General features: G+C 36.9%; 1 protein-coding gene across 2 annotated transcripts in view; it reads right to left on the reverse strand.

The window, feature by feature from the left end:
* The window catches only part of LOC145979388 (glutathione S-transferase 1-1-like), a 93963-nt gene extending 91070 nt beyond the window's left edge, over nt 1-2893 (reverse strand). For both annotated transcript variants that reach the window (XM_083112257.1, XM_083112256.1), the window contains exon 1: nt 2749-2893. The gene's annotated coding sequence lies outside the window, so the exon portion shown is untranslated. The remainder of the gene's footprint in view (nt 1-2748) is intronic.
* Nucleotides 2894-11161: the final 8268 nt, after the last annotated feature.

An 11161-nucleotide genomic window follows, 5' to 3' on the forward strand; every position in this document is an offset into this window, starting at 1 on the left:
AACTACTTATAATGACGTTACCAAGGATTTTGGGTGATCCTTGCCGCATCTTCTTCAATGCTATCTAATTATCGTTCATCTTTGTGAATAGTGAGAAGTGGAAGAAACAGGACGCAAAATAAGAAATATGCAGAATAGAAATTCAAGTATATTTCAGAGCACGGTCTGTTACGTAAGGCTTTGTTCCCTTTAATCCCAAATGCCTGACGTATAGACCCTAAGTATGCACGTCACTCAGTGATGTACCGTAGACTATAAGTTTACGTCTACATGCGTTGTCTACAAGTAATCTACGCGTAGATTACATTGGGTTGTAGTTTACATAGACCACGTAGACAATCTAAAGTACATTAAAATTAATTTTCAAGGGTTTCATGAAAGGAAAGTGAAATTTTCAACTATATTGGTTCCTAACGAAATGAAAAGAATCATGTTTACAACAAAATTTATCTTCTCTTCTATTATCAACTATGGAAGAAGATAAATAGTATGCAAAAAACAACAACAGATGGCAGTCGTGAGGCAAAAGTGGTCTTTTCCCCATAAAACACTAGAATATTTATTATATTAGGTTTCTTCCTAGATGAGAAATTGTTCGAATTTGAAAGACAAAGTATGAAAAGTTCTCCTCACGCATCAGCAACTGATACGCAGTATAATTTTCTTTTAATTCCACGGCGCCCTTTGCTAAGTTATCACCTTTCGCCATGTTGTTTACATAGATTACGTAATCTACGTGTATAAAATAGTCTACGTGTAGAAGGTAGTTGTTTACGCGTAGACACACATCACTGCGTCACTTCAACATCCAATGGACAGCTATGGAGTCGATACTTGATTGCTTCATCTCTTGGTGCGCTTATTACTGCAGTGACACTTAGGCGCGAAGCTAGTTATAACTAACGACCTATGGGAGCTTTTCTCTCTATACTCTGTCCATGGAATATCTGAAGTAATCAAACGAAAAGAAATTACTGAGCAAGCTCGACCGATGAACACGTGAGGGGGGATGGTATTGCATGGAGGGGGAAACGACTATAAGTACCAACTTTCGTAGCAGCGTAACTGCTTCGCTTCGCCCACTCACTTTCCCCCCTTCTCTGCCCCTATGCGCGGCCTTGCTCCAGAGATTCCCGATGTAGAGTATAGGTGCGTTAGCACGGAAGATTGAGGGGGGTTATTACTCCTCTTCTTTTATCTTTTATCAAAAGATGAAAAATGCATGGAAATCTTGCAAAATATAGAACTGGCTGTTTAAAAAAAATTGACAAAATGAGTACACACTACGCCCTAGTTAAAAGGGTCGAAAAGTGACAAGCAGTGATCTACCAGTTGAATTCATCTATCTATTCCAGAGTTTCAAGGGGAAGAATGTCATTGAATGTAAATGGCAGGTCAAAATAAATACTTCGCACGTGTAGCTTCATTTTCAATTACATTTATTATAAGGGATTCATAATTACTGGAATGGTACTTGGTTGTTGCAAGCATGTTCCAATTTCAAATTCAAGCAAATGTTTTTAGCGTAGGGTGCAAAACTATTCTGGAAAAATGCCTATTTGTCTCTTCCGTGTTTGTATGTGGTGTCTCTCCCCGACTCCCTGTAATCAAGAACTGTAAATTGCACCGGATCCCACTTTAAACTGTAGCTTTAGGCCCAATGGACTCGACTACAGGTTCATGATCTCGCTGCCGAAAGTTCTGCATTTCTTCTAGAGATGGATCTTTACTGTGTATTTTCTTTAATCAATTCGTCAACTTATCATCATTGTTCCGATATCGCAAAATGAGTAAAAAACGAGACTATATAACAAAAATACAGTGAATCAATGTGGAAAAAAATCACTATTGTAACCGAGACGGAGCAACAAAACTCTTTTTTTCCCCATCTTCATTTTCCTTTCTAGGTTCTACAAATGTAAATTTGTTCGTAATTGGAGAAATACATTTTCCATCTATGTATTTTGCCAATATAATATATTATGTATTATTGTACTGTTTGTAATGCCCTAAACATTTCATTACTGTTGTATGCTTCTTAATCTTAACTTGGTTTTGTTCATTTTATCTATTGTCATCTGCTTATGGTGTCACAGACAACCAGTATCAGAAGGACAAGTTGATCCGTAACATACCCTATAGATCGTTACGGATGGACTAACTTGTAGATGTCAACCTGGAAACGAAATTTTCAAATAATCAACTTGTCAACAGTCTGGCAATATCCATGGTAACGAGTTAACAGGAGTATGAAGAAGTAAATTTTTAAACACGTTCATTTGAGATTCAAGAAACGTTGTGAGCGATTGTTCGAGAATTAAAACAAGTTTCGTTTATCACCGCTTGAGATTATCAGAGTATTTTACTCACGACATTAGAAGCGAAGGGTTAATTCCTAGCAGAGATGTCGAGGTACTAAGTATGTTTTCATTTTTATTTATCAGTACCTTTTAGTATGATAACTTAAATTTAGGTGTGGAAGGGATAACCGCGCTATTTGCTATTTTCTTTAAAACATTGGATATCCAACAAAAGTTACGTTTATACAAAATTGTAGTTTTCAACATATGCGTGCGGTGGATTTTAATTTAACTTTGGTACACTTTGTCCCTGTAGTTATTTTAATTATAAGTCACAACACTTAAAATACGTATCTAGATATGGAATAATAAATTTCTGAATTTCGCACAGTCTACAATGTGTTCTGTTTGAACACAGTAAATAACTAAAATATAAGAATAAACGTACCTTAGTGGTCGTTCTTAACCACCGTCAGTTGGAATAGTAGTTGGTTGTACGAGAAATGAAGCGGCTGTTGCGCTGTGCAGTGTCCCTATGTCCTTGCGATTAATATGCTCACGTACGTGCGATCTCCATCTGCGGACGGGGTTGGGCTTAGAGGAAAGACGAGCGGAGAATGTCTGTGGCCTCTAATGAGATGGGACATCAGCAGCGATGTTTGAGCAAGGATTTAACGCCCGGCAAGGCCCTTAGAAAATGACCGTGATGCGAATTTGAAGTTATAATCTACTCTAGAGAGCATTGCAGAGAGTTCAGGTTAATTCACATTTAATGTACCCCATAAATCAATTTTAGAAAATTCATATTTGCGCTAAGAAGCATTTATTAATCTAGTTTTCTATATTTGTTTGAGGGGAGATAAAATTTTGTGGACCGGAATGTAATCAAGGGGTTACGGATTCGACTCCCAGTGCACGCAAACAGAGGTTCAGTTCCCACATTAAGCTTCAGGTTCATTTTCATTTAAAACTTTAGCTCAGTAGCATCCCTAACCGTCAATATGGACTGAGTAGAGGAATACCTCTACCATCATTTCACTGTTTTCATAGCATAGTTCAAACGCACAATGTTAATTTAGTCAGTGACATTTTAACTAATAGCTCTCCACATGCAACTCTTACCAGTAGCAATAATTTAAGTTGAACTGAATTTCAAATTTGTTTTTGACTTATGTGAAATCAACTCACGATACTAATCATAACCCAAGTAGGGCTATGCAATTTCAAATACTTACCTGTTATGCTGCTTTATGTCGACCAACTTGACCAACACCTACAAAGCGCTCAAGACAGCAAAACTTGAGGACACGAAGTCGAGCTGCTTCGAATCGTGACAACAGCGTCCCAAAGTGCTCCTGTACCTCGTCACCTGTAGATTGGACTCATCATATCACGCACATGACAGATCGCAGAGCGAAAGTCATAAAATTGTGACGAAAGCAGCAGACAGTCGCTTTGCCTGTTGACCCACAGTCTCACAGTCATACAACTTTCTTCAAATGCCTCATAGTATTTACTGAACACACATTCCCTAATTCCAGGTGTTATACTAATCCACGCGTCCCTTGGGCTTAATCAGTGACATAAATAGAGTTCGGAAGTTGATGACCTAAAAAGTCTCAAACAATGACCTGCAGAATGACATTAAAAATATCAAAATATGACCGAAAAATGATGTTCGTTCTTAAAATGAAAGGTTGATTTTTCGTAAATTACAACAGAGTAGTTGAATAATTATACAAAACCCGTCCTTTGGTGTTTTAAACTACTGAAGCAAAGGAAAAAAAGCAATTAGGGTAGGTAGGGGGAAATAGGATCATGGATGAAATCGGATCGGCCGAAAACGACCCAGTTGTTCAGACACAAGAACTGAAGTTTGTGCGATTTTGCTGTGGGGTCATTCCACGTCAAATGAACCAATTTTTAAATAATTGGTTGCATGACCATTTTAGAAAAAATTCAGTTTTAGTACAAACGTTTGTACATGTTTCTAGATATCAAAACCAATGTTCAAAAAAAAATATTATTGTCTTTAGTTCTCGTGCGGCAGCCATTTTTCCAACATGCCACATGGAATTTTTTGCTCATGTAGCAGTATACGGAAACCTTAATATCTGAAAAACTATTAAAGCTAGAGACCTGAAACAAAATTCATTTTGTAGCTAATTAAGTATACGTTCTATGATATTCAAGTATGTTTTACTCAAAATTGCATCCTAAGTACGAACATTATGGTGGAAATTTGGTAACAATAGTTAAAAATTTGGATTTTAAAGCGCGATTTTTTAAATGAAGGGGTTTAGTCTAAAGCTTGATTTTTTTTTTCATGTTTAGACCTACCTGCAGGGTGTCTGTAAATAAAATGTAAGTGCATAGAAATGCACCCCCTTTTTTACAGCATGGGCTCAAACATGGCCATTCATTGAATTTTGACAGTTTTCGGGGTCAAATATCTCAGATGGATCCTCTTGAAAAATACTGAAAATTTGGCACAAAGGAAGCCCTGCATGAACCCAACTCACAGTAAAAATCTCAACTTTTAGATTCAACTCGTTTTGGTCAATATGACGTAACGTATTATATCTGGATGATCTCACAGACCTCTTTAATTCCCCCATCTCAAGCACAATTCTAACGATTGCCGATGATTGCAAGCTTATGAGAGAAATAAAACAGCCATCAGACATGCAAAATCTCCAAAATGACATTAACATATTCTCTAAATGGTGTAAGCGATGGAAACTGTCCACAAACCCTTCTAAATGCTCTTACATAACAATTTCATTGAAACAAAACATTCTTGAAGGTAATTATACACTCACCGACCTCCCTCTAGCAAAGAAGCACAACACCGAGATCTAGGTATCCTCATAGATTCTAAACTAACTTTCGATAATCACATATCAACCATCACAAAAAAAGCAATGCGTATGCTAGGCTTACTTTACAGATTCACCGAAATCCATAACCCGAAAGCACTTTCCATTTACTTCAAAACTTTTGTGTCCCCCATTCTAGAATACTGTTCACCCATCTGGAACATGGCTTCCCCTTCTCATACCTCCAAGATCGACAATGTTCTCAGCTTTTTCCTCTCCATCTTTCGATACAGAGTGCCTGCCCTGAGACACCTGCCTAAGAGAGATCTGCTTGTAAACCTGCACATTAATACTCCAGAAACTCTTAGATACATTGAAGATATGAAATTGCTATATAAGATTATAAATGGAAACTTAAGATGCAGCATCCCACTCCACGAACTCTCACTCAGAGTGCCTAGACATAAAACACGGAGCAAGGAAACCTTCCACACTACAACTCCCAGGCTCTCACTCAAACAGCGATCACTATTCCATAGGCTACCGGATCAGTTCAATATCATCTCAAACCAAATATATATATTCACTTCATATTCATTTTTTATCAGCAACATAGAAAAAATTGTACATAAGTAATGCTTTTGTGAAACTAATCTATTTACCTTGGTACTGTTTTGGCTTGTTTATTTTTGTTTATTTTATGTTATGCTCTCTTTTGTGTTTTTAATCTTAGTCTATTCTTTTACTTTCTTTCTGGTTTAAAATGGCTTCTGCTCTACTGGAAATTTCAATAAATAAATAAATAAAACCCAATATTAAAGCGATTATAGTGGCCATCAAGGGAATCTCAAAGTAAGCTTCACACAAAGTATTTTAATGCTGGGGAAAAAATAAATGTACCACAATTAATTTATTAATCCATTGCCAAACTTTCAGTTCAAAATAATATTGTGGATTTCCATTGACCGTATTTTTGATTAATGACGAACTTGCTAAAAAGATCATGTCAGGAAATTTAAATAAATAAATTATGCTAGAAAATGGATATAAAATTCACGAAACAATGGGGGAGAAGAAACATAAACCTCAAAATTATGAAAAATGCAAAAAAGACGGTAAAAAGTTCTAAAAAATTACCTAAAAGGCCGAAAATGCAAAAAAAATGCAATATAAAAACCATGGTTTCTGGTTCTAACTCAGTGGCTTCCAACTTCAAAAGGTCCGAGGGCCAAAATTATATCCAGCAGTTGATTGGCGGGCCGCATTTTTTTTTTGGGGGGGGGGGGAGGATTAAAAATTACAAAAATTGTAAGTACTGAACTTAAAATGTAGGACTCTCGCATGACCTAAATTTCTAAAATGAAGCAATAAAAACAATGGAATCACAAATCAAAATTGTATAAATACAATTTATTTCACCAAAACCCAATACTTATGGATGAATTGAGAGAAATGAAAAACACACAATACAAATAAGAATCCTTCATACTAAGTGTTCAACGTGAAAATTGAGGCCGATCTGCTTCTTTTATTAAAGTTGAAATGTCCACTTCAATTTCTGTATTTGAAAGTCTCAGAAGGTAAAGCAGTCGGCTTCTGTAGCGGTTCTTGATGAACTTCATTGAAGAAAAAACACTTTCACAAGTGTATGTGCTGCCGAACATCGACGTCATTCTTTGCCCGAAACTACGAAGGTTTGGAAAGCGTTCTTTTGAAAGGTATTTGAAAACCTCTGGCCCCTTTTCTTGCCTAGTTTGAAGGAACAAACTTGCAAATCACACAATTCAAGTTGGAGAGAAGCTTCTTGTTCTTCGATGTTAACACGAAGAGGATTGCTAAATACCTGGATGCTGCTTTTAAGTTCTTCAAAATATTTAAATCTGGAGTCAAACACATCTATTACTTCTTTAATATTTGCACTGAATTCAAAAAAGTCCAGTGTTTCTTCATCTTCTGCTAGCCGCTGACAGCGTTATTCCTCTCCCAAGTAACGTTGAAAATCTTCAGTTTATTACGAAACCCATTTATGTTTCCCATTAAATCTGACGGGCGAGTTCATTCCGCATAGCGAAGGGGTGGAATCTGTAATGCATAGTGTGTGAAGATAACGTTACGTCACTTTAGATTCTTCTGATGATCATCATTGACTGCAAAATCAATTCTACCTGTGATATTGTCTTTCTTCACAGAGCTTCCGTTCCTTCAGTAAAAATAGACGGATTTTAATAAAAATACATGAAAATAATGTATTTTGCAAACTGGCTTCGCGGGCCGCAAAAAAAGACATCGCGGGATGTTTCCAGTTGGAAACCCCTGTTCTAACTAATGGGAAACGGGCCCATATCAGGTTTAGCATTGTTTTAAGGTTCATAAAGAAAATGGTTTGTCATCAACTTCCGACCCCTATGCCTACAATCAGTAATTTTCCGGAATCCAATCAGGTTCTATGGCGTCTACTAATCACCTTTCTAAAATTGATCCCTTCCTCTCCTTTTCCTAGCTCAAGTACAGGCTTCGACAAATAATGTGCACTTCTTATGACTCGCGATTGCTCCCTGCACTTTGACGTTCCGCTCATACCTTGCACATGGATAGTCCCTGCCTCTGTGCCAGCGCGTGTGTCAAGGGCGTAACATACAGGCCGGCAGTGCCCTCAATGCGTCTGGGCTTCAAGGTTAAGGGAACAACATTTACGCAAATTTGCACAATAATTCCCTTGAACATTTTCACCCATTTATCTTGTCTTGAATAAAGAGCACAATTTCTTGTCTTTTCTCTACACCTTGTATCTCCGTTCTTAATAGGTTAACAAGAGAGAACACACACACTTTCCTCCATAACTCCAGAGAGTAAAAATACAAATATCAGAAATCATCTGAATCGGAACAAGAAATAGTTAAGGCGATAGAAGAAAAATGGCTTTCGTTAAGTAAGTGCCGAGATCACGATTATGATGGTGCAGATCGTGTGTTTCGCGGGAAAAGACAAAAACCGCGAAATAAGTTCACTGTGCAACTCACAATATAAATCTAGTTTTGAATTACGCTCCATGTGAAATCACTCTAGTAAAAATGTTTTACAAAACAATAAAATAATTATACCAGTATAAAGTGTAAATATGTCAACTTTTGGCTTGGAATCAAAACTATTTGAAACAGTACAGTATCAAGTTCTGCAATCACAAAATGAGAACTTCAATAAAACCTTCAAAGTTTAAACTTCCTAAAAAAGTTTTCAATTTCGAATTCGGGGTGTAAAGTAATGACCTTTTCATAAGATACCCAAATATCAACCTCCCTTTCACGTAGCATGCCCCGGTAAGTGCCATCTTGCAGGCCAACGAGGCTCTGGCGTCTGAACTTGAGATCAGTAAAATCCTCTGTGGCGCTCTGCGTTTTGTACATATGTGCTGAGTGTCCATTTACAGCTTCAGCTTTTAACTAACTAAGGAGATTGTAGTCCTCGGAGACACATAATGGCTTTAGCTACGGTAAGAGACTGCACCCCGTACTGGGTGCAACGGGTGTAAATAGCTTAATCGCTGACGCATCCACAATTTTACTTTCAATCAATCAAAATACAGACACAATTCATGTTTCTAACTTTTGCTTTCCGTGCTTATAGAGTATATGTCTTTCCTCTACGTGAGAAGAGTCTATGTGCTTAAGGACGTATTATTGTTCACCGCTGTAATAATTAGACAAACGAGAACACACACACACACATAGGGCCTCCCCTATGGCGCAGTGGTAGCGTAATCATCTTCTAATCAAGAGGCCCCAGGTTCCATACCCAATGGAGGCAAATAGTGGTTCGGATCCCACCTTTAACAGTTGGTCCAGTCCCAATTAGCCTTATTGAGCATAAAGTGGACTTGAAACACAAACTCAATCAATCAATTCGTCTCATGGTGAAATTTTATAATTCAACTACCAAATTTCACAGCAATTCCCTCACCAAAACAAGGTATAGCAGTTCAGAGATCTTGAGATAAAATGAATGATTGTATTAATTAGCCTGTTCTGCTTCAGATATAAGGAATAGAAATATAGTCTACAGAAGGATCGATTATCTGATACAAGGATAATCAACTTTATTCATCTGTAATGCAAGTTCTGAGAAGTTGAAATCAAAAATATTACGAGTCTTACAGCATTTTTTTTTCACGCTAATGCGTGTCAGGCAAGAAATTTTAAAATATACAATTGGAAGGTCACGATATATGCTAACGTTTAATGTATGAATTTTCAACAATATAGAGATCTGTATCAGGATAGAGAAAAATACAAAATACGCGCAGTGACAGGTCGACCTAAACTTTGCATTTCGGCAGTTGCTTCTCTTCCATGTCTTTATCTCTAACCTAATACAGATCTCTATGTTGTTCAAAATTCATATCTTATACGTTAGCATATATCGTGACCTTCCAATTGTATAATTTAAAACTTTCTTGCCTGATCCGCATAATCGTGGGAAAATGGTTGCCATGGCTTTTGCTGTAACCCTCGTAAATTGTTAAGAATCATATGGCTCAAACAATGTTTTCTACATTTTATTTTGTGTTTTATATCTTGCTGTAGAAGATCTATTGGCCTTGATAGAAGAAATGGAAAACAAGCCTAGCATTACGTTTGTGCAGCACGCAAAGCATACTTACTTCAGGAGAGACAGAAAATGAACAAGATTAGCGAGTCATCTAATCCAGGCACAACAGATGTCCATAATCTGCAAGAGGATGCAAAAGGAAACTAGCTCATGTAAGTAAAGAATGGCTTTCCTTCTTTCAACCTTCCTTCATCAGGGTGCACTTCTTCTATATCCGTTATTTCTATTTGGAACCTTGCTTCAGTTTCCTCCTACTATTATACTACGTAGAATATTTGTTTTCGTCTTATTATCTCTCTCTTTTTAGTTGCACATGCATTCTCGTAACTCCCTTTCTTACTTTAAAGGACCTTTTCATCTTGCCTAACTAGCTTCCCATTGGAAGGTTAATATGTTCCTATTCTTCTCTCTTTTTCTCTGACAACTATTCTTTCCCTTGATCACGCAGGAAGTGTTGTCTCTTATGTTATTTGTTCTTTTTGAAAGAACATAATAACCTTTTTTTCTCAAAAAAATCTACATCCATTCCCTTCCCACTTTCCTTGAGGGAACTTTATTATTCTATTTCCACCGCGTTTTCATTTATCTTCAAGTACTTTCACCCTCTATATTTGGAATACATGAACAACCACACTCCCTTTCTGTGTTATTGGATGACTTGTATTCTTCCATCATCTTTGTTCCTCTCAAGAACTTCTGCTATCAGTTTTCTCCTCATTAATGTATTTTCCCACATCTGCTTGTAACCGTTTGTTTTCTCTCTTCTTCATTAAGGATATGTATTTACTGTTTTCCTTGATTCCTGTCGAAGGACTCCTGTTCTCTAATATCCAATTCTTCTTAAACTTACTTCCTTTATGTCCTCACATATTCTTCGATGACCTTACTTCACCTAATCTATCTGTTTTCTGTAGCCATGCGTTTCTATTTCTACGAGCCTTTCGTATTACTTATTGCATCTTTTAGAGAACTGTTTTAATATTATCTTCCTGGTGAATTCCCTTACTCAACACTTTTCGTGTTCTGTTTGGAGCAGTACTGCATCCGTTTTCTCATTTCGCCATCTCTCTCTCCTGTTTACTTGGAAGATTTACGAAAACAACGATATCTATCTATATTACTCCTATTCAATTAGAATATTTATTTTTTTATATCTCCTTTACTTCTCAACGCATGACCCTTCCACTGATCTTCCTCCTTCGAAGAACTTCTGTTCTTCTGTTAAATTTCCTAGAAGGGCTCGTTTTCTCACAGTTTCCTCTCTTTTAATAAGGAGGAAGTGTTTTCTATTTTTACCTTGTATGACTTGTCTTCTGTTATCTCCTTTCCTTCTCAAGAAGAAGAAAGGAGTCTGGTAGCAAGCAAGAACTCGAAGGGAAAAAAAATAAGATATGCAGAACAAAATGTATAGAATAGAATGAGGAAAATATAGTGAAA

Source organism: Lepisma saccharinum, chromosome 26, assembly GCF_977018435.1.
Source record: "Lepisma saccharinum chromosome 26, izLepSacc3.1, whole genome shotgun sequence".
NCBI lineage: Eukaryota > Metazoa > Arthropoda > Insecta > Zygentoma > Lepismatidae > Lepisma > Lepisma saccharinum.